The sequence below is a fragment of the Equus przewalskii genome, chromosome 29, assembly GCF_037783145.1.
Source record: "Equus przewalskii isolate Varuska chromosome 29, EquPr2, whole genome shotgun sequence".
NCBI classification, from domain to species: domain Eukaryota; kingdom Metazoa; phylum Chordata; class Mammalia; order Perissodactyla; family Equidae; genus Equus; species Equus przewalskii.
In genome coordinates, this window is record NC_091859.1 from 39,557,931 (window position 1) to 39,579,221 (window position 21,291).

The 21,291-nt window shown below is 47.4% G+C and overlaps 1 long non-coding RNA gene across 1 annotated transcript; it reads left to right on the forward strand.

Annotated features, from left to right (window-relative positions):
• Nucleotides 1–964: 964 nt before the first annotated feature.
• Nucleotides 965–3,715, forward strand: LOC139080299 (uncharacterized). Its single transcript, XR_011534694.1, has 3 exons — nucleotides 965–1,160; nucleotides 1,423–1,638; nucleotides 3,478–3,715. It is a non-coding gene; the product is annotated as an uncharacterized lncRNA (long non-coding RNA).
• The last annotated feature ends 17,576 nt before the right edge of the window (nucleotides 3,716–21,291 follow it).

Consider the following 21,291-nt stretch of genomic DNA (forward strand, 5'->3'; position numbering starts at 1 on the left):
GCTCACACAGTGCTGAGGGGGCTCTCGCTGAAAACCCCACAATTACAAAACCAAAATTAGGTGTGACTGTGAATTTTAACTTCCTCTTCCAAGGAGAACAGAACTCACAAGTTAGACACTTTAAAAGGCTGACAAAGACCCTAAACATCAAGCAACCCGGAAAATTAACAGGACGTCTTGTATGAACGGCCCAACCAGCTCTGTAACACATGCCTTGATTTTGTACACTCCCATCCCCTCTGCCTGACAAGGATTCCGGAATGCCATGTTCCATAGACAGAATACAAACTCCGACCAAGTTCCTTCTGGATGAACAGAAAGACTTCAGGGCACATCGAGTCTCCTGCAGGGGCTCATCTGGAGTGCTCCCTGGATGGACGACACTGGTGACCCAACGTGGCTCTGATGCCTTTGTTGCCAGGGCCTCCTAGGAATTCTGTTGATAACAAATTGTTGATGTCAATATTTCATGTCAAATCAGCAAGAAATTTAATCTTTTTCCATCGTGTCCATCAGGCTCACTCTTCTCCATTCGTCGGTGGGAGCGTTCCTGGGAGCCACCCGCACCCTCAGCAGCCCAATGATTGAACTCCGCACAGAGCTGACTGTGAGCCGCGTAAAACGCCCCATAATCTCAAGCCGAATGCATTCCCAATGCGCTACCCTAAAGCCTAGCACCCGGGGAGAGGGGGGAGGAAGGATTCAGAGTAGAAAGAGATTGAACTAACTGAGGTGGAAACGTCTCATATTTGCAAACTTTGCAGAAACCTATGACCATGTGAACACATTGCAACTACATATTGCAATTCAGTGGCAAAAAAAAAAAAAAAGAATTTGTTTTTACTGAACGGCATTGACTTAGCAGACACATCCAGGCAGGCAGAGCCAGGCCACCCTCTGGCTGTTGCAGAGAAACTGCCCCAAAGAGGCTGCAGCAGCTGGACTCCTGCTAGATTTTGATCTCACTCCAAAGGCCCAGCCCTTCCAGGCAGGGGCAGCCTCAGCCTTATAGGAACCTGAGCCTGGGCTGGGAGGCAGGAGATCTGGGTTGCTGGCCTGGCCCTGCGGCTCCCTTCTGTGGGGCTGGGGCCCGTCGTGGGGCTCCTCGCAAGGCTGACGGGAGAGGGACCGCCATAAGAAGCAGAAAAGTGCCTGTGAGGGTAAGAGGCCACGGATGGGCGTGGGGCTCTTCTCCCCTGCGAGGCAGCCAGCTGCTGGCTGGGGAACACTGCCATCTAGGGCTCTGCTGGGGTGGCCCCAGGAGCCTGGTTTTGGGAATTTGTCTATCTCCCCAGGCGTGGAGAAGGGGTGGTGTTTCTGAAGCAGCATTCTAAGCCAAACTCCAAACTGGGCCGTGGTTTACCAGCACGTCAGGCTCCAAGAAGAAGAGCCGGAGAGGCCTCATTTCGTTTTCCCTTTCAGGCTTGACAGATGACGGAAGATTCCTCCTCCAGCTGTCAAGAACTCCAGCCCGCAGTTTGCCTCCAACTCCATCATGCGGGACCGCTCCTCTGCATCCTGGCTTCAAACGGCTGTTTGATCAGCTTTTCATCCATTTTCCAAAAGTGTGGCAATTTAGGGATGTTCTGAATCTTGCACTCTGACGATATACCAGTGTGGCCCCAAAGCTGACATCGGGTGGGTGCCCTGCTCTCCGCCAGCCCCTTTATCTCCCCCACCCACAGCCCCCAGGGCCCCAGCTCTCCCCTTTGCCAGACCCTTGGTGAGGGCAGGAGGATCAGCTGAATGCCCTTGGCAGAGGGTCAGGAGAGGCGCTGAGGGGAGATCTGGTGACCCCTGGAGGTCAGCTAGGAAGGGCAGGGGGTGGGGAATGAGCCAGCATCTGTCCTGACATCCCAATTCCACGGCCCCCTGCTCAGCCTTCCTGACAGTAACGGAGATTGACTGAATGCTGGTTAAGCGTTCTGCATCCCACGTCTTTAGTAATAAGCTTTCTCATTTGGTAGCGAATCCAGTTTTACAGAGCATTTTTTCAGCCATTTTCTCCCTTGCATGTAGGAGCCTGTGGGGCGGCAGCTCCCCAGGTTTTCAGAGAAGGGGGCCAGGGATCCAAGAAGCCTCACCAAGTTCATGAGTCACTGTGGAGGAGGGCCACAGGGCGGTCAAGTGACAGGAAAAGCCAGAGGACCTGGGTGGGAACCTGCAGGCATCAGGGAGAGGGAGCCAGGGGCCCCGGCAGGCAAGGCTGTGGGTGGCGGGGGTGGAGCCTGGACCAGGGCTCATGACGGAAGCCCTGAAACCTCAAGGGTGAGGGAAGAGGCAGAACAGAGCACGCCAGAAACCAAGGACCCAGCGAGGACTGCCGGGCGCAGAGCAAAACCAGAGCCCGGAAAGTACAATCACCAAAGATCTGTAAAGAAAGAGCTGATCACCCCCTCCCTCCGGCCCGTCTCTCTCCACCAAAGGTGTCTGTGCCCTCAAGCTCACCTGCAACCTGCCTCCCTCCTCTGATTCACCAAGTAAAGCTAAAGCTCTAGGTGAAGCCTAGAGCCCCAGCCGGGACCTGGGCCGGTTTGCCTTTACTGCAACAGGGCCGTTTGTACTTCAGTGCATCTTGCTTCAGGCTGGTGGGCAGGCCAGTGCGGGGCAGCTCCAGCCTGCGCTTGGTTGGTCAGCTAAATCAGGAGGGAGGGCCAGGCAAGGCTGCAGCAGAGCAAAAATCTGCTCACCGCTGGCAGTGGGGAAGGAGAGGGGCTGGCCGGTGGGGAAGGAGGCAAAGGACAGGGAGCGGAAAAAAGCCAGAGGGAGGAGCTGGGGGTGGGGACAGCCCCGCCCTACTGAGGGACCCCAGGAGGACAGGAGCCTCCACCAAGGGGACTGTCCCCAGGGGTGGGCAGTAGGCAGTGGGTGATGGGGGGGATGCTGGGCGGGCAAAAATTGGCAGAACCGCCCAACCAATTTGAGAGGACAGGATTAAATGAGAAAACACACATGAGGTCCCAGCGTGCCTGGCTACTCGCCAAATCCTAGCAAGGTGCCCACTGACTGCTGATTCCTTCCTGTCTCTGATGAAAAACTCCAAAAGGATGAAATTGTTTTCAAATCTCTAAATTTGGATTATCACAACTTTATTCTTTCTTTATTTGGAAATAATGAGGGGTTTTTGTTTTTTAAATTTAAAAAATTTTATTTTTTTACAACTAGGATATACAACTATGCACCAGGGCTTTGGAGAGGAAAAAAGAAAGAGGAAGATTGGCAACAGATGTTCGCTCAGGGCAAATCTTACCCGGCAAAAAAAAAACATTTATTTTTAAATTTACATACAGTAAAATCCACTCTTTCTGGTATACAGTTCTGTGGGTTCTGACTAACACATAGAGTCGTGTAACCACTCCCACAGTCCATATATAAAGAATATGCCGTCACCCCCTAAATTTCCTCTGGCTGCCCTTTTGAAGCCAGCCCCTCCCCCAGCCCCTGGCAACCACGGGTCTGTCCTTGTGCCTTTCCCAGAGTGTCAGAGCAGTGGAATCTTGGCACGTGGCCTCTCAAATCTGGATTCCTTCACGTGGCATAATGCGATTGCGCTCACCCACGCTGTTTGCGGGATTCCCTCGTGTCGTCCGTGATTCTGCCGACTGCTGGGTGCGCTCCACTGTGTGGACGACCACAGTTTGTTCGTCCCTTCGCCAGGTGAAGGATGTGGGCTGTTCCCAGATTTTGGTGGTTATGAATAAAGCCATGTAAACATTCATGTCTGGATTTTTGTATGAACATAGGTTTTCATTACTTTTGGGTAAACACTGAGGAGTGGGGTTTCCAGGGCCCATCAGGTTTCCAATGGCCCCCGAGTCAGAGTTGCTAAGAGGTTGGTTGGGGAGAAGAGACCGTCAGCTCTGGGTCCCCGTAAGCAGCTCGGGGATGACAAAGGTCGATTGACAGAGAAGCAAATGTCAGCTGCCACTTCAGCCTCCTGTTCTGTGCCCTTTCCCTCGAACGTAAAATTATTGTTTTGGTTTCATTTCCTTATGTTTCCACTAATATTAGGAAGTGTCCAAGAGCAGTGAAAGAATGAAATGGTGGATGAAAACAGCCCAGAAAAGGACTCCATGGTTCCCAAAGCGATGATCAAATGCCGAATAATTGGGAATCAACCTTAAAAGCCAAAATAAGTCTTGAAAAAAAATATTCATTATATCGTCATTTTTTTCTCTGCCACAAACATGATACATACCTCCATCCTGCCCTGAAGACAACAGCAGAGGGAATTCTAGAGGTGCAGGGGCTGCGCCCCGAAGCAGGCCGAGGGGCACCATCTTCCCCACGGTGCCCCCCTCACCGCCTGGGGCCAGGCCGTCTCCGCAGGGCCGTCCTGGACCAGGGGGCTTGGTCCACTGGACTCGCCCCAAAACTGCCCCTGGGAAGCCACAGCCACTCTGCTCCATTACCCTGAGCCCCAATTCTGCCCCAGTGTAGCCCTGGCATGGCTCAGGGTGAGGGCACCAGGCCTCCCTGTCTTGTCTGTTTCCACTGGCCATTTTTCAAACACTCCTTATTGCTGGAAGAGTCATGGAAACTGTATTAGTCTGGGCTCCCCAGAGAAACAGAACCAACAGGAGATACATGTATCATAAGGATGTGACTATGGAGGCTGAGAAGTCTCAAGATGTGCAGTCAGCAAGCTGGAGACCCAGGAGAGCCGACGACGCAAGTTTCAGCCCTAGTCAGAGTCCGAAGGCGGGAGAGAACCGATGTCCTAACTCCCAGACAGGCAGGGGGAGCAAATTCGCCCCTCGTCCACCTGTTGCTCCTATTCAGTGGATTGGATGAGGCCCACCCACACGGCGAGGGGCAATCCACTTCGCTCAGTCTACTGAATTAGATGTCAGTCTCATCTAGAAACACCCTCACAGACACACCCCGAATAACGCTTGGCCAAATGCCGGGGCATCCATGGCCCCCCCCAAGTTGACGTATACAATGAACCATCGCAGGAACCGGGGAAGAACAGCCATCATCCCCCGGCTCGCCCAGCGGGTCCTTTCGTGGGCAGCCCTCTCCTCGAGGGTGCGGCTGGGCGACGCTTCCTCAGGCCTGGCTGCTGGCCCTGAGCCTGGTTCTCGCTGCAGGACACCAGGCCCCGGTGGGGAGGAGGGTAGCCAGTGCCCGGGTCCTGGGAATGAACACGAGCTTTGCAGTGTTCCTTCCATGTTCCTCTCAAGTGGGGGCTGTGTTTCCTCCTAGTCCTGGTGCTCCTGGGCCTGGAGGTGGGGTCTGTGCCATCCTTGCTCCTCCCTGCTGCTTCTGGACTCTTCTCCTCCGTCTTCCCCACCAAGCTGACCTCTGAACCTCCTGTTATCAGATCTTCTTACCTGTTACCTGTTACCTCCCCTTGCTACAGTCATCAGACCTCCAGACCATTCTACCCTCTATCCCTGTAGATTTTGGCCTACAGACTCCTTCCACCAACTACTTCTGACTTCCTTCTTGGCGATGCCAGTATCCATGGAGCTGGCTTTTGGCTTCCCAGTCCTTCCCCTCCGCTCCTCCAATGGCTTTGTCCTCCTTGGAGCTCAACATCCTGTTTCCACAGAACACTCCACACCCGGCGAGAGTGCCCAGATTTCCAGCACTTTCAGGTCATGACCTCCTACCTCCATCTCCTTCTTCCAGACTCCCTCTTCCAACAATCCATGACCACCTCGGGGCCCAGGAGCCACGGTCCACGGCGCCCTCATCCCATCCTCACTCAGTGTCACAATCGCACTGTCACCTGACCCCTCTCCATTCCTGTCCTACTAGCCTAGTCCTACCAACTCTGGTTACACCCCACTTTCTGCCCACCCGTCCACGTGCCTACACTCCCGACCGTGGCTGGAGACAGCACACAACCCCACTGGCCAGTCTCATTCACAATCATGACCGCTCACCTCCGTGGGCTTCCATAGGCCCTCCCGCCTTCCGGCAGCCCACTGCCACCCGGTCCAGTCCCTGCCCCCTCCCCTCCTTGTTCCTCAGTGGGTGTTCCCACGTCCCCTCTCTCCTTCCCCCAGCCTGCTTCTATTTTACTGAGGAGAAGGAGTTAGCAAAGAGCCGCCGCAGGCTCCAGTCTTGGTTCTCCTCTTCGTTAAGACCAAGCCTTGCAGCCATCCTGCTTGCTCTCTTTCTCCCACACCTCTAGGCACCTCTGCCTGCAAAATATCACCAGAATACAGCCCCTTCGAGTCACTTCCACCACCCCAGACCCACACGGAGCCCCTGCCTCCCCAGTGGATCATCTCGGGCTCCCCGTCTCTGCCGCGTGTCCTTCCCCAGCCTGTGCTCAGCTCAGCAGCCGGAGGGATGGAGTTCATCAGAAGCCGCTTACCTCGCCCTGCAAATCTTTCCCATGGCTCCTTGTCCTCAGGGTCAAAGCCAACACCCTCAAAGGCTTGCAGGCTCTCTAAGACCCACCACTGCCCGACCCCGTTACCTTCTGTCCAGTCCCCTCCCCTTCTCTCCTGAGCTCACCCACTCGCCACATTGGACTCCCTGCCGGTTCCCCAGCCCATCTGAGCCTTGGCAGTCACTGCTCTTCCCTGAGTCCCGCCCCCACATCCAGGAGAGTCCCACCTGTCTCCTGCATCACTAAAATGTTACCCTCCTAGGGAGGCCCTTCCTGGCCACCCCATCTAAAATGGCACCCCTCCCCAAACTCTGCATCTCCCTCCCTGCCTTGTATCCCTCCTTGGCATTTAGTGTGGTCCCTATTTTTATGTTTATTTACCTTGCTTTGTGTCCCTCTCCCCATCCTGTAACAGAAGCCCCATGAGCGTGGGGAGTACTCGTTTGTTCACTGCTGAGTCCCAGTGCTGCACCAGCGCCTGGCGCACGGCAGGAGCTCCCCATGACTCTGCTCTCCTGTGGCACCCGTGCCCACCCGGGACTCCACTGGGGCCACACCCCCTCCCTTCTTGCAACTCAAGCCTGCTACTTCAGCAATTCCCTCGGCTTCTGCTTCATTGCCTTCCTACTGGATCATTTCCATCAATGTACAATGTGCAAATACACTGTAATTTCTCCCTTCTTAAAAAATAACAACAGTAAAAGCCCCACAAAAGCCTCTCTTGGCTCAGCATCACTTTCCAAGAATCGCGCCATTTCTCTGATTCTCCTTCTAGCAAAACCCTTTGAAAGACAGTATTGGCCGTGTCACTTCCCCTACTCCCCCCCCTCTCTTCAGAACCCACCCCGATCAGATGGCATCCCCTCCTCTCTCTGAAATGTTCTTGTCGAGGTCCAATGACCTTCAGGTTGTAATCCAGCAGCTCTGTCCCAGGCCACACCCCACCTGACCCCTTGGCCACGTTAACGCAGAGATACCCTCTTGAGATCCGGGTGCCAGGACCCGCCCCATCTGGTTTCTCCCCTCTCGCTGGCTGCTCCTTCTCAGCATCCTTTGCTGGTTTCTCATCATCCCAACCTCTGAATGGGAGCAAGTCCCAGGCTGTCCTCGAACCTTCTCCTCTCTGTCCACCCTCACTTCTGCGACGATCTCGCCTAGTCTTGTGGCTTTAAATCCCCCTAGAGGGCCAGGACTCTCAGCCCTGGACCTCTGGCCCGGACCTTGCCCCCACTCTGGACTCGAATGGCCAGCGTCCAACTCAAAATCATCACTTGGGGCCCAGAGGGCTTCTCGGACCTTCCATGGCCAATCCCACTGTCACGCTCTCCCTCACCAACTCGCTCCTGCCACCTCTGCCTGCGTCAGTGAAGGACAAGGCTCCTTCCTGTCGTGTCATTTCGGCCAAAGACCTTGGGGTCTCAGCCCCATACTTCCGTCACCATGCCGCCTTCCTCACTGTGTTGGAACATGCCAGACATCCCTGCTTCTGGGCCGTTGCCCACTGTTCTCTGCTTGCCCATGCTCTCCTCCCCACCCCCACCCCCACCTATATCTGCACAGTTTGCTCCCACCTCCCTTAGGTCTGTGCCTTCTTCCTGAACCCTCCCTGATCACACAGCGAAAACTGCGACCTCTCCCCTCCCCATCTGGATGCCCCACCCCCTCCTTGCTGTCTTTCCTCCATGGCAGCGCTCACAACCTCTCACCCTCTACATTTGATTGATTGGTTGTCTGTCTGTCTTCCCCTAACTAGAAAGTACCAGAAATGTCATCTCTTTTGTTCACTACCAGAACAGTATCTAGCACATCATAGGTCCTCACGAAGATTTACTGGATGAAAAAAATGACCACAATTGCGACTGAGAATTTAGGGTAAAGGACTGAAAGATCCAAACCCGAGCAGCTCCGCAGGCCCCTCGCTCCGGAAGGGCAGGGTCTGTCTTTTAGGATTAACTCAGCAATTAGAGCTCCAGAAAACGTCCCCCAGCCGTGATGCTCTGTGTCCTTGATGGGGATGGAGGGGCCCCGACGGAAATCTGGAACAGAACCGAAGTCACAGAAAAATGGGGCCATGAGTGGGAGCGAAGCCAACTCAGGGATTTTGAGGTATATCATCGGGGTGGGGGAAATTCCAAGTCAGTTTTATTCGAGTGGCTTTTGGGCACGCCGCACCAGTGCTGAGAGCATCCGTGTGGTCACTGCGGACACTTCCCTGGAGCCAGGCTGCTGGGCTGACTCCCAGCTCTGCCACCTTCTGGCGCTGGGGCCCTGCGTAGAGCGCCTACCCTCTGCATGCTTCATCTTTCTCATCTGTAAGGTGGGGATAGTAATACCTCCCTCATGAGGCTGCTGTGATTGTTAAGCAAGGTAAAGCAGGTGTAGTTGGCACCTCCTAAGAGAACTCTCCGTGATCCCCCCTCCTGGTGTTCACACCCTTGTGTCATCCCTCCCCTCGCTGTGGGCTGATTTACTGCCCACTTCGAAGCAACAGAATCTGGCAGAACTGATGGGGTGCTCCTTCTGAGATTAAGCCAACAGAGGGAGACTTGCTGACCCCCTGCCCCTCGCCGTCTTCCTCTCCCTCTCTCTCCGGCTCATGCGCTCACTCTGATACTATATTCTGAGCGGCCGTACGGAGAGGACCACACGGCAAAGAATGGAGCGCAGCCTCCAGCCAACAGTCTGCCGGGAACTGAATCCCGCCAACAACCAGGTGAATGAGTGTGGATCTGGTCCTTCTCCAGCCAAGCCTTGGAATGACCGCAGCCCTGGCGACACCTTGCTTGCAGCCTCATGAGACACCCGTAACCAGAAGACCCAGCTAAGCTGTGCCCAGACTTCTGACCCACAAAAACTGAGAGACAATAAATGTCTGTGCTTTAAGGTAGGATTTGGGATAACTTGTTACACAGCAATAGATAACTAATACAGCATATAAAATGCTCAGTACAATGCCTGGTCGTGGCATGCACTCAGTACATGACCAATGATGACCATTCTGTATAGACAAGGGGGATTCAAAATGCTTAGAAAATTGAAGAATATAAACCTATTCACCAGGCTGTCGACATGGCCCCTTAACAATGAACCCCTGCCCTTGATCACCTTATAAAGTCAGAAAACAGGCACAGCATCGATGTTAAGACTCCAGAGGAGAAAAATGTGTGCACTATGCTACCATCTAACCGGGAAGGGGAGATGGTCCAAGTATATGAAAGTATTGTCTATATTAAACACAAAAAGGAAAACCTAAAAACTAGGATTGCACAAAGTGAGAGAGGGAAAAGTGTAGAGGCCAGGGATGGATCGAGACTTCTTGAAATGCACCTTGTCCTACAGTTTTTGTTTTTTTTTTTTTATTAATGTTATGCTAGATTACAACCTTGTGAGATTTCAGTTGTACATTTTTGTTAGTCATGTTGTGGGTACACCACTTCCCTCTTTGTGCCCTGCCCCCACCCCCCCTTTTCCCTGGTAACCACCGATCAGATCTCCTTGTCAATATATTAACTTCCACCTATGAGTGGAGTCATATAGAGTTCGTCTTTCTCTGACTGGCTTGTTTCGCTTAACATAATACCCTCGAGGTCCATCCACGTTGCTGCGAATGGGCCAATTTTGTCTTTTTTATGGCTGAGTAGTATTCCATTGTGTATATATACCATATCTTCTTTATCCAATCATCAGTTTCTGGGCATGTAGGTTGGTTCCACGTCTTGGCTATTGTAAATAATGCTGTGATGAACATAGGGGTGCAAGGGACTCTTGGGATTTCTGATTTCAGGTTCTTAGGATAGATACCCAGTAATGGGATGGCTGGGTCATAGGGTATTTCTATTTTTAACTTTTTGAGAAATCTCCATACTGTTTTCCATAGTGGCTGTACCAGTTTGCATTCCCACCAACAGTGTATGAGGGTTCCTTTTTCTCCACAACCTCTCCAACATTTGTCGCTCTTGGTTTTGGATGTTTTTGCCAATCTAACGGGTGTAAGGTGATATCTTAGTGTAGTTTTGATTTGCATTTCCCTGATGATTAGCGATGATGAACATCTTTTCATGTGTCTATTGGCCATATTCATATCTTCTTTTGAGAAATGTCTGTTCATGTCCTCTGCCCATTTTTTGATCGGGTTGTTTGTTTTTTTGTTGTTAAGCTGTGTGCGTTCTTTGCATATTATGGAGATTAACCCTTTGTTGGATAAGTGGCTTGTAAATATTTTTTCCCAATTAGTGAGCTGTTTTTTTTGTTTCAATCCTGTTTTCCCTTGCCTTAAAGAAGCTCTCTAGTCTGATGAAGTCATATTTGTTTATTCTTTCTATTGTTTCCCTCAACTGAGGAGTTATAGTGTCCGAAAAGATTCTTTTGAAACTGATGTCAAAGAGTGTACTGCCTATATTCTCTTCCAGAAGACTTATTGTTTCAGGCCTAATCTTTAGGTCTTTGATCCATTTTGAGTTTATTTTGGTGTGTGGTGAAAAAGAATGGTCAATTTTCAATCTTTTGCATGTGGCTGTCCAGTTTTCCCAGCACCATTTGTTGAAGAGACTTTCTTTTCTCCATTGTAGGCCTTCCGCTCCTTTGTCGAAGATTAGCTGTCCATAGATGTGTGGTTTTATCTCTGGGCTTTCAATTCTGTTCCATTGATCTGTGGACCTGTTTTTGTACCAGTACCATGCTGTTTTGATCACTGTAGCTTTGTAGTATGTTTTGAAATTGGGGATTGTGATTCCGCCGGCTTTGTTTTTCTTGCTCAGGATTGCTTTAGCAATTCGGGGTCTTTTGTTGCCCCATATGAATTTTAGGATTCTTTGTTCAATTTCTGTGAAGAATGTTCTTAGGATTCTGATTGGGATAGCATTGAATCTGTAGATTGCTTTAGGTAGTATGGACATTTTAACTATGTTTATTCTTCCAATCCATGTGCATGGAATGTCTTTCCATCTCTTTATGTCATCGTCAATTTCTTTCAAGAAAGTCTTGTAGTTTTCATTGTATAGATCCTTCACTTCCTTGGTTAAGTTTATCCCAAGGTATTTTATTCTTTTCATTGCGATTGTGAATGGGATTGAGTTCTTGAGTTCTTTTTCTGTTAGTTCATTGTTAGTGTATAGAAATGCTACTGATTTATGTATGTTGATTTTATACCCTGCTACTTTGCTGTAGCTGTTGATTATTTCTAATAGTTTTTCTATGGATTCTTTGGGGTTTTCTATATATAAGATCATGTCGTCTGCAAACAGTGAGAGTTTTACTTCTTCCTTACCTATTTGGATTCCTTTTATTTCTTTTTCCTGCCGAATTGCTCTGGCCAACACCTCCAGTACTAGGTTGAATAGGAGTGGTGAAAGTGGGCATCCTTGTCTTGTTCCTGTCCTCAGAGGGATGGCTTTCAGTTTTTGTCCATTGAGTATGATGTTGGCTGTGGGTCTGTCATATATGGCCTTTATTATGTTGAGGTACTTTCCTTCTATAACCATTTTATTGAGGGTTTTTATCATAAACAGGTGTTGGATCTTGTCGAGTGCTTTCTCTGCATCTATTGAGATGATCATGTGGTTTTTGTTTTTCATTTTGTGGATGTAGTGTATCACGTTGATTGACTTGTGGATATTGAACCATCCCTGTGTCCCTGGTATAAATCCCACTTGATCATGGTGTATAATCTTTTTGATGTATTGCTGTATTCGGTTTGCCAGAATTTTGTTGAGGATTTTTGCATCTATGTTCATCAGTGATATCGGCCTGTAGTTCTCCTTCTTTGTGTTGTCCTTGTCAGGTTTGGGGATCAGAGTGATATTGGCTTCATAGAATGAGTTAGGGAGTACTCCATCTTCCTCAATTTTCTGGAATAGTTTGAGAAGAATAGGTATTAAATCTTCTTTGAATGTTTGGTAGAATTCTCCAGAGAAGCCGTCTGGTCCTGGACTCTTATTTTTGGGGAGGTTTTTGATTACCGTTTCTATTTCCTTACTTGTGATTGGCCTATTCAGATTCTCCATTTCTTCCTGATTCAGTTTGGGGAGATTGTAGGAGTCTAGGAATTTGTCCATTTCTTCCAGGTTGTTCAATTTGTTGGCATATAGTTTTTCATAGTATTCTCTTATGATCCCTTGTATCTCATTGGTATCTGTTGTGATTTCTCCTCTCTCATTCCTAATTTTATTTATTTGCGATTTCTCTCTTCTTTTCTTGGTCAGTCTGGCTAAAGGTTTGTCGATTTTGTTAAGTTTTTCGAAGAACCAACTCTTTGTTTCATTGATCCTTTCTATTGTCTTTTTTGTTTCAATATCGTTTATTTCTGCTCTTATTTTTATTATTTCCCTCCTTCTACTGACTCTGGGCTTTGTTTGTTCTTCTTTTTCTAGTTCTGTTAGGTGTCATTTGAGGTTGCTTATGTGAGCTTTTTCTTGTTTAGTGAGGTGAGCCTGTATTGCGATGAATTTCCCTCTTAGGACTGCTTTTGCTGCATCCCAAATGATTTGGTATGTCGTGTTCTCATTTTCATTTGTCTCCAGGTAATATTTGATTTCTTCTTTAATTTCTTCAATGATCCATTGTTTGTTCAGAAGCGTGTTGTTTAATCTCCACATTTTTGCACCTTTCTCTGCTTTTTTCCTGTAGTTGATTTCTAGTTTCATAGCATTATGATCAGAAAAGATGCTTGATATTATTTCAACTCTCTTGTATTTATTGATGTTTGCTTTGTTTCCCAAAATATGGTCTATTCTTAAGAATGTTCCATGTGCACTTGAGAAGAATGTGTAACCTGCTGTTTTTGGATGAAGTGTTCTCTATATGTATCTATTAAGTCCATCTGATCTAATTTTTCATTTAATTCTATTATTTCCTTGTTGATTCTCTGTCTGGATGTTCTGTCCATTGGTGTTAATGGTGTGTTGAGGTCCCCTACTATTATTGTATTGTTGTGGGTGTCTTCTTTTAGTTCTATTAAGAGTTGCTTTACAAATTTTGGTGCTCCTGTGTTGGGTGCGTATATATGTATAAGTGTCATGTCTTCTTGGTGGAGAGTCCCTTTTATCATTATATACTGTCCCTCTTTGTCTTTCTTTATCTGTTTTGCTTTGAAATCTACCTTGTCTGATATTAGTATAGCGACACCTGCTTTCTTTTGTTCATTATTAGCTTGGAGTATTGTTCTCCATCCCTTCGCTCTGAGTCTGTGTTTGTCTTTGGGGCTGAGGTGTGTTTCCTGGAGGCAGCATATTGTTGGGTCTTGTTCTTTGATCCATCCTGCCACTCTGTGTCTTTTGATTGGGGAGTTCAATCCATTTACATTAAGAGTGATTATTGAGATATGGGGGCCTACCACTACCATTTTATGTCTTGTTTTCCGGTTTTCTTCAATTTCCTTTGTTTCTCGTCCCACGGTTTAATCTGTTCTGATGTAGAGCTGCTACTCTCTGTTGTTGTCCTTCTACTTATCTCCTCTGCTCTTGGTTTTGTAGCCCCTTTCCTTTTTTGGATTTTTCAGGAATGAGGGTTTTCCTGAGGATTTCCTGGAGAGGAGGTTTTGTGACAATGAACTCCCTTAATTTTTGTTTATCTGGGAAAGTTTTTATTTCTCCATCGTATTTGAAGGATATTTTCGCTGGGTAGAGAATTCTCGGCTGTAGATTTTTGTCCTTCAGATTTTTGAATATATCATTCCACTCTCTTCTAGCATGTAAAGTTTCTGCTGAGAAATCTGCTGATAGCCTGATGGGGGTTCCTTTGTAGGTTAGTTTCTTTTGCCTGTCTGTCCTTAGTATTTTCTCCTTGTCGTTGACTTTTGCTAGCTTCACTACTATATGCCGTGGGGTTGGTCTTCTTGCATTGATAAAGTTTGGAGATCTATTGGCTTCTGTCACCTGAAGATCCATCTCTCTCACCAGATTTGGGAAGTTCTCAGCCATTATTTCTTTGAATAGGTTTTCTGCCCCTTTCTCCTTCTCTTCTCCCTCTGGTATACCTATAATCCTGACGTTGCATCTCCTAATTGTGTCTGATAATTCTTGGAGAGTTTCTTCATTTCTTTTTAGTCTTACTTCTCTCTCCTCCTCTGCCTGCAGCATTTCTATATTCCCATCTTCCAAATTGCTAATTCTTTCCTCCATATTATCGGCCCTACTGTTCAGTGCATCTAGATTTTTCTTAATCTCCTCTATTGTGTTCTTCATTTCCAGTATTTCTGTTTGGTTCTTCTTTATCGTATCAAACTCTTTTTGACATAGCTCCTGAACTCGTTGAGTTGTCTATCTGAATTCTCTCTTAACTCATTGAGTATTTTAATGATGGCTGTTTTGAAGTCATCGTCATTTAGGTTATATATCTCATTTTCTTTGCTATTGTTTTCTGTGTATTTGATATTTTCCTTCTGTTCTGGAGATTTAATGTATTTTTTCATATTGCTTGATGTTGTAGATTTGTGTCTCCGCATAGAGATAGAGTTTAGTTGCTCCTTCCACTTGTTTCTGCTGGTGTGGTGGGGGAGCAGCTGTTTATACTGCACCAACCAGGAACCCTATCTGCAGTTGCTAACTGGGCCTGGGCCCCTCCTCGTAGTCACAGTGGTCCTTTGGATTCCCTCTTCTGCTGTGGGGGCCGTCACGGGTGGGCTTCAGGCTGCTGGTGCCTACTGTTGCAGCCCACCTAGACATGCTCCCTCCTTGGGGTCTGCAACGGTGTTCTGGGCTTTTCCAGCGGCCAGGGGTAGGATCACTTATATTTGCCTCTCCGTCACTGTCGGCACCCACAAAATCTCACTTGTCCACTATGGGTCACAGCAGAGCTATTGGCATCTTCTACAGTCTGTGGTTAGCTCACCTAGCTATGCTACTTTTGTCCTGGGGTCTTCCAGCATTGTGGCTGCCGGATGGGTGCTCCTTACTAGTGCTGTGCAGAGGCTTCCCCTGAGGCTGCTGTGAGCCTGTAGGGTTTCCCCCTAGGCTACGGAGCCGGGTCGCTGGAACTCCACCCAGCCCCAGTCCTGTTCCCCAGGAACTCGGGGAGCCCTTTGCCCTGTCTGGGGGATAGCCGGAGATCCTAATTTCAGTGGTAGCTGGTCAGCTGTTGCCCTGCCTGATATTCTCCTCTCCAGGACCCTCCCAGTGTTGTGGATGCTGGGCGTAGCCCCTCCGCTAATGGCAGAAAGAGAGTTTTGTCTGCTGCCCGGGCGGAACTCTGGAGCTTCCCCTCCGGGGCGTGGAGCCGGCCTCTGGAGCTTCACCCAGCCCCAGTCCTCTCCGAGATCTCCGGCAATCCCTTTTCCCACCGTGCAGGCAGTGGCAGCTGGGGGGCCGCCGTACCCTCAGTGATTCTCTCTGGGACCCTCCAGGCGCTGTGAACACTAGGCGGGATCTCCCCGCCAATGGCAGGGCGAGACTCTCCCCGCGGGCTCAGGTGTGTAACTCTAGAGTTTCCCTCTGCGTTTAGGAGCAATTGTGGGGGGTTTAGGTAGGGTTCTGGTCAGCTGTTTCCACTGTCACTCCTCTGGTGTGTGCTCGCTCCTGCCCTAGGTGTGTGTTGATCTTCTGGGGGCATCTGTTGGAAGAAAGCCGCTTGCAGGTACTAGGCTGTTCGGTTGGGGTCGGAGAGTTTTCACCTATCTCCACATCCTCCTGGAGGGAAGTCCATCCGCCTTCCGATGTATAGTCGTGTGGGTCTCTCAGACGTCCTGAGATGCTGTCTGGATATCCTTTGTTAAGTGATGAGTGTCCAAATAATTGTAGACTCGAAGAGGGAGAGACAAAGAGGACTACTCACGGTGCCATCTTGGATCAAAATTTCTACAGTTTTGACTTTGGAACTAGGTAAACGCTTTATTTAATTATACACCAAAATTAAATTGAAATGCAAAAAATTCCCTAAAAACAAAAGCAAAATGAAACAAATAGATGCGACTGTGTACAGTTATGCACTGCATGACAAGGTTTTGGTCACCGACGGACCGCGTATGTGACAGTGGTCCTGTAAGATGGGTACCATAGAGCCTACGTGTGCAGTAGGCTTAACCATCTAGGTTTGTGTAAGAGCACTCTGTGATGTTCACACAATGACGAATTCACCTAACGACACACTTCTCAGAACGTGTCCCCATTGTTCAATGATGTATGACGTGTAAAGTTGGTGGTTCAAAGATTCAGATAGGAACTATTTCAAGAGTAAGTAATTTTAGGGGCCTGCCCAGTGGCGCAGTAGTTAAGTTCACATGTTCCACTTCTTGGTGGTCCAGGGTTTACCAGTTCGGATCCCGGGTGCAGACATGGTACTGCTTGGCAAAAGCCATGCTGTGGCAGGCATCCCACATACAAAGTAGAGGAAGAGGGGCATGAATGTTAGCTCAGGGCCAGCCTTCCTCAGCAAAAAGAGGAGGATTGGCAGTAGTTAGGTCAGGGCTGATCTTCACCCCCCCCAAAAAAGAGTAAGTAATTTTAGTACATCCCAAATGAGATACCTTGAAGATTAAAAAAAAAAAAGGAAATAAATCTTAAATTTTCACTAATCATATTGTTAGCAATAATATTGGTATTTTTCTGAAATGTATAATATAAATTAAATATACTATATTCCAATACATATAATATATTACATATAATTATATATATGAATAAAACAAACAAGTAATCATGTTAATGTTTTTAGGAACCAAGATTTTCAGCATGAGAGAAAAAAGAAATAAATATAAAATCCAAGAAGATAAATAAAAACCCTATCATCCTAAATTTCAACTGGAAATATAAGCATGAACTCATTATGTATTTCGCCTTTAAAACAAAAGTATTTCCAAGCTCTGTCCAACAAAAACACCTAGAAACTAATAACCAACGAGTAGCAAAGATCTCAGCTGCCAGATTGTGGTCTCTAAACACCATTTTCCACCAAAAGGAGTTAGGGCTCCTTATTTGATTCTAAGTCTGGGCAAAAAGAAAGGACAAGATGAGCCTGGAAAAGCTGGTCAGTCTGGAAAGCAAGAAAGCTCTCACGTTCTCTTGCAGCCCTTCCGCTTCCTTTCCGTGCTTTAGAAAATACTCATTGGCCTTTTCCTTCCTTTCTTCATCAAAAAGCCACTAGGCAGATGTAAGCAAGGTAGGTTGTTGGGAGTGGCAGACCCCAGTCAGGTTGGGGCAATGTGTAGGCCCCACACTCAAGGTGAACGGCAGGCCACAAGGTCAGGAGATTGGTGTCAAACAAAGGGATTAAAACAGGAGCCCAGTTTCTCTCTGTCAGAGAAGGGAGATAGAAATATGGGAAGGGGGAAAGCTAGAATGAGCCGTGTAATACGGGACTGGAATTGTAGGTCATGCTGGGAACTCATGTTTTTTTTTTTGACATTTATAAGTCACTTCACCCAACAATAGCACAATATCCATTCTTCTCAAGGTCACGCAGAGCATTTACCAAAATAGACAATATTCTGGGCCATTAGCAAGTCTCAGTGCACTTAAAGGATTCAAGTCATGCAAAGCACACTCTTACCACAATGGAATTAAACCAGAAATTGATAACACAAAGATCTCTGAAAATGCCCAAATATTTGGAAACTCAAGAACACAGTTCTAAATAACCCATGGGTCAAAAAGAAGAAGTCAAAAGGAAAATTAGAAAGTATTTTGAACTGACTGAAAAGGAAAACATGACATATTAAAATCTGTGGGATTACTAGCTATAGATTTTTCGTAGATGCTCTTAATCAAGTCAAAGAAACGCCCATCTATTCCCAGTTTGCTGAGAGTTTTGGGTTTTTTTAAACAAACGGGTGTTGGATTTTGTGAAATGCTTTTTCTGAAATAGTTGATATGATCACATGATTTTTCTCCTTTAGTCTGTTGATATGGTGGGTTGTATTAATTGATTTGTGAATCCTGAGACAGCCTTGCATATGAAGAATGCATCCCACTTGGTTGCAGTATATAATTCTTTTTTTTTATATTGCTGCATTTGATTTGTTAACATTTTGTTGAGAATTTCTCTAAGTTCATTATAAATATTGATCTGTAGTTTTACTTTTTCATGCTGCCTTTGTCTGGTTTTGATATCAGGGTAATACTGGTCTCATAACATTGGTTGAGAAGTATTGTCTCCTCTACTATTTTCAGGAAGAGATTGTCTACTATTGATGTTACTTTTTCGTTAAATGTTTGGTAGAATTCTCTATTGAACCCACCTGGACCTAGAGATTTCATTATTGGGAGATTTAAAGCTATGAATTCAATTTCCTTAATGGTTATAGGACTTTTCAGATTATGTATTTCATCTTGGTTGGTAGTCTCTGGTTTTCAAGGAATTGGTCCATTTCATCTAAATTATTGGTTTATGAGTATAAAGTTGTTGGTAGTATTCCTTTGTTATTCTGTTAACAGCTGTAGGATCTGTGGTGATACTCCTTGTTTCACTCCCAACACTGGTGATTTGTGCTTTCTCTCTTTTTACCTTGTCAGTCTTTCTAGAGGTTTATAAATTTTAGCTATTTTTTTCAAAGAACCAGTTGTTTCATTGATTTCCTCTACTGTTTTCCTGTTTTCAGTTTCATAGATTTCTACTCTTGATTATTTCCTTCCTTCTACTCACTTTGGGTTTATTTTGTTCTTCTTTTTCTAATGTCTTGAGGGAGGAATTTAGATTATTGATCTGAGACTTTCCTCCTTTCCAATGTAAGCACTTCACGCTGTACATCTCCCTTTCAGCTCCACTTTACCTGCATCCCACAGATTTTGATGCCTTTTCATTTTCAGTTCTATGTAGAGGGTTACTTTTGAAAGCGGCACCAAGAGATGTCTGGAGGAGACAAAGATAGCTATTTTCCAAGAGATGTGCTCCCCCCTCAACAGCACAGAAGTGTTGCCAGGAGGTGGCTGTCCAACCAGGGACCATGTTTCTGAATTGTCCTCTCCTCTGGGGAGGCGATATGAACAGTTCTTGCCAGTGGAGTATAAGGAGTACTGTGTGTCCCTTCCGAGACAATGTCGTTAAGAAGTAAATATTCTTTCTCCACCCTCTCCCTTCCCACTGACGGAGGCAGGCAATGATGGCAAAGCCGTAGAGGGCAGTGAAGCCAAAAGATGGAAAGGGTCCCAGCCCCTGCATCCCTGTGTAGAGGAAAGCCTCCCATCAACCACGAACACTCGTAGTGGTCTGTTACATGGGTAAGAAACATGGCTTTCGTGTTGTCATCAATAGTTTGGAATTTATTTATTAACAACAGCTGGCATTTTCTTGCTCTCAATTTCAAAAACCAGCAGTGTAACTTGAAAGACGCCTTCTAAGAATCCATCAAGGACATGGCATCCATGAATGTACCTGAACTTAGTGATTTTATCCAGAATCAATTCTTGGGTATTAAAGGCCTTGTTATACCCACTATACTGAGAACATAAAAAAGGAGAACACTTTGGACATGAAACCCGACCAGAAATCCCAGTTCAAAAGCATCTGGGAGTGATCGAGACAACCACAGCCCCAGAGCCATCGTCTGGGGTGCTGGCCTGGACCTCTGCTTTTCCCCCATTAATGTCTGCTAAAGACGAATGTCTGGAGAAATGAGGACCCCTGCACCCTCTCAGGAGACTGTTTCTGCTTCCTGTGTCCCCATAACGGGCACGCAGAGGCCTTGGGGAGGAGCCGATGCTTTTCGGCACCAAACATGTTCTCCTGTCTTTATGTTTCATTTTGCTGTAAGAGAGAGGATGTGGTGGGGAATTGTATTCAAAATACAACCCCAAACTGCCTCTGGGTGTGTTTCTAATTAAAACAAATAAGACGGAGACCAACACAAACAAGACCAAGCCTGCTCGTCTTAGATCTCTTTCATATTGTTTGCTGTATCGTCTCATTGGCCCCCTCTTTTTCAGCAAAGCGTACTTACATTTAAAATAGAAAGTGAAAGCTTATATTTTTAACAGCTAAATATCTTCCCCACCGGGCCAAATGAGGGTGCATTCCCCATTTCCCCATCTTTTTTCTCTGCCCTTCCTCTCATACAAAGCTATTGAATTCAAGCTCTCTTAACTCCTATCTGGCTTACAAGCTCTGATTATAGAACGAATTACCTATGTAGCACTCAAGAAGGGACTTGTCTGTCAGACAACGCGGGAGTCTGAGTCCTCCGCCCCGCCCCCTCGCCCGTTTATTCATTCACGGCATGGAGAGATCCAGAGGGCCAGAGCAATTTCCTCAGCCCTTGGAATTCACGTCCTGCGAGGCTCCCCTCCCCGGACCATACCGCTGCCATAAATAGACATCACGTGGCTTCCTTTTATGATAAGGTCAGAGGAAACGAGTGCACTGGGAGAAGCCGTTAGGAGAGTCAGAGCTCTGAGTTTCGGGGATAAAACCTGAACAGTGTGAGTCCTCTTGTCTGGGGGTCGGATCAGAAAGGAGGGGCAGGTGGCAGGTTCACCTCCCGAGGCCGCTCCTCGGGATGCCGGAGCGGTTCCCTGGCTCCGAGGGGCCGTCTCTGTCTGGCCTTCTCTGCCGCGCCCCGCACCTGCGGTGCCAGGTCCTGAGCTCCCCCAGCTCATTTTCTGATAGAGCTGTCAGTTTTTATTGCTGATAGGAGAAATCATTTTCTCTCTTAGCTACATGCTAATTGGCCTTTCCCCCTCTTTCATTCAGTTAGTATATGTGGTCCCTGAGTTTTTCCCCCAAAGGGAAAGGTACCTTAGTAGAGAAGCATTCCAGAAAGACAAGGAAGGTGGTTCTTGCGAAATTGCTAATTGGTAATTGCTAAATCAGAGGTTAAGGAAAAGCTAAAGGGAAGTGTGAGGAGGGGTTTTAAGCAGGCGGTTGGGCAGGCCCACGGGAGCTTTGCTGACGCCCTGCTCATGGGCTGCAGCACCCGCACACCGCAGAAGGCTTACATTCCATCAGGGGACCCAGGAAGCCTGCTGGGTCTAGGTGAAACATCGACTGAGCATCTCCGAGGTGCCAGGCACCAAGACAGT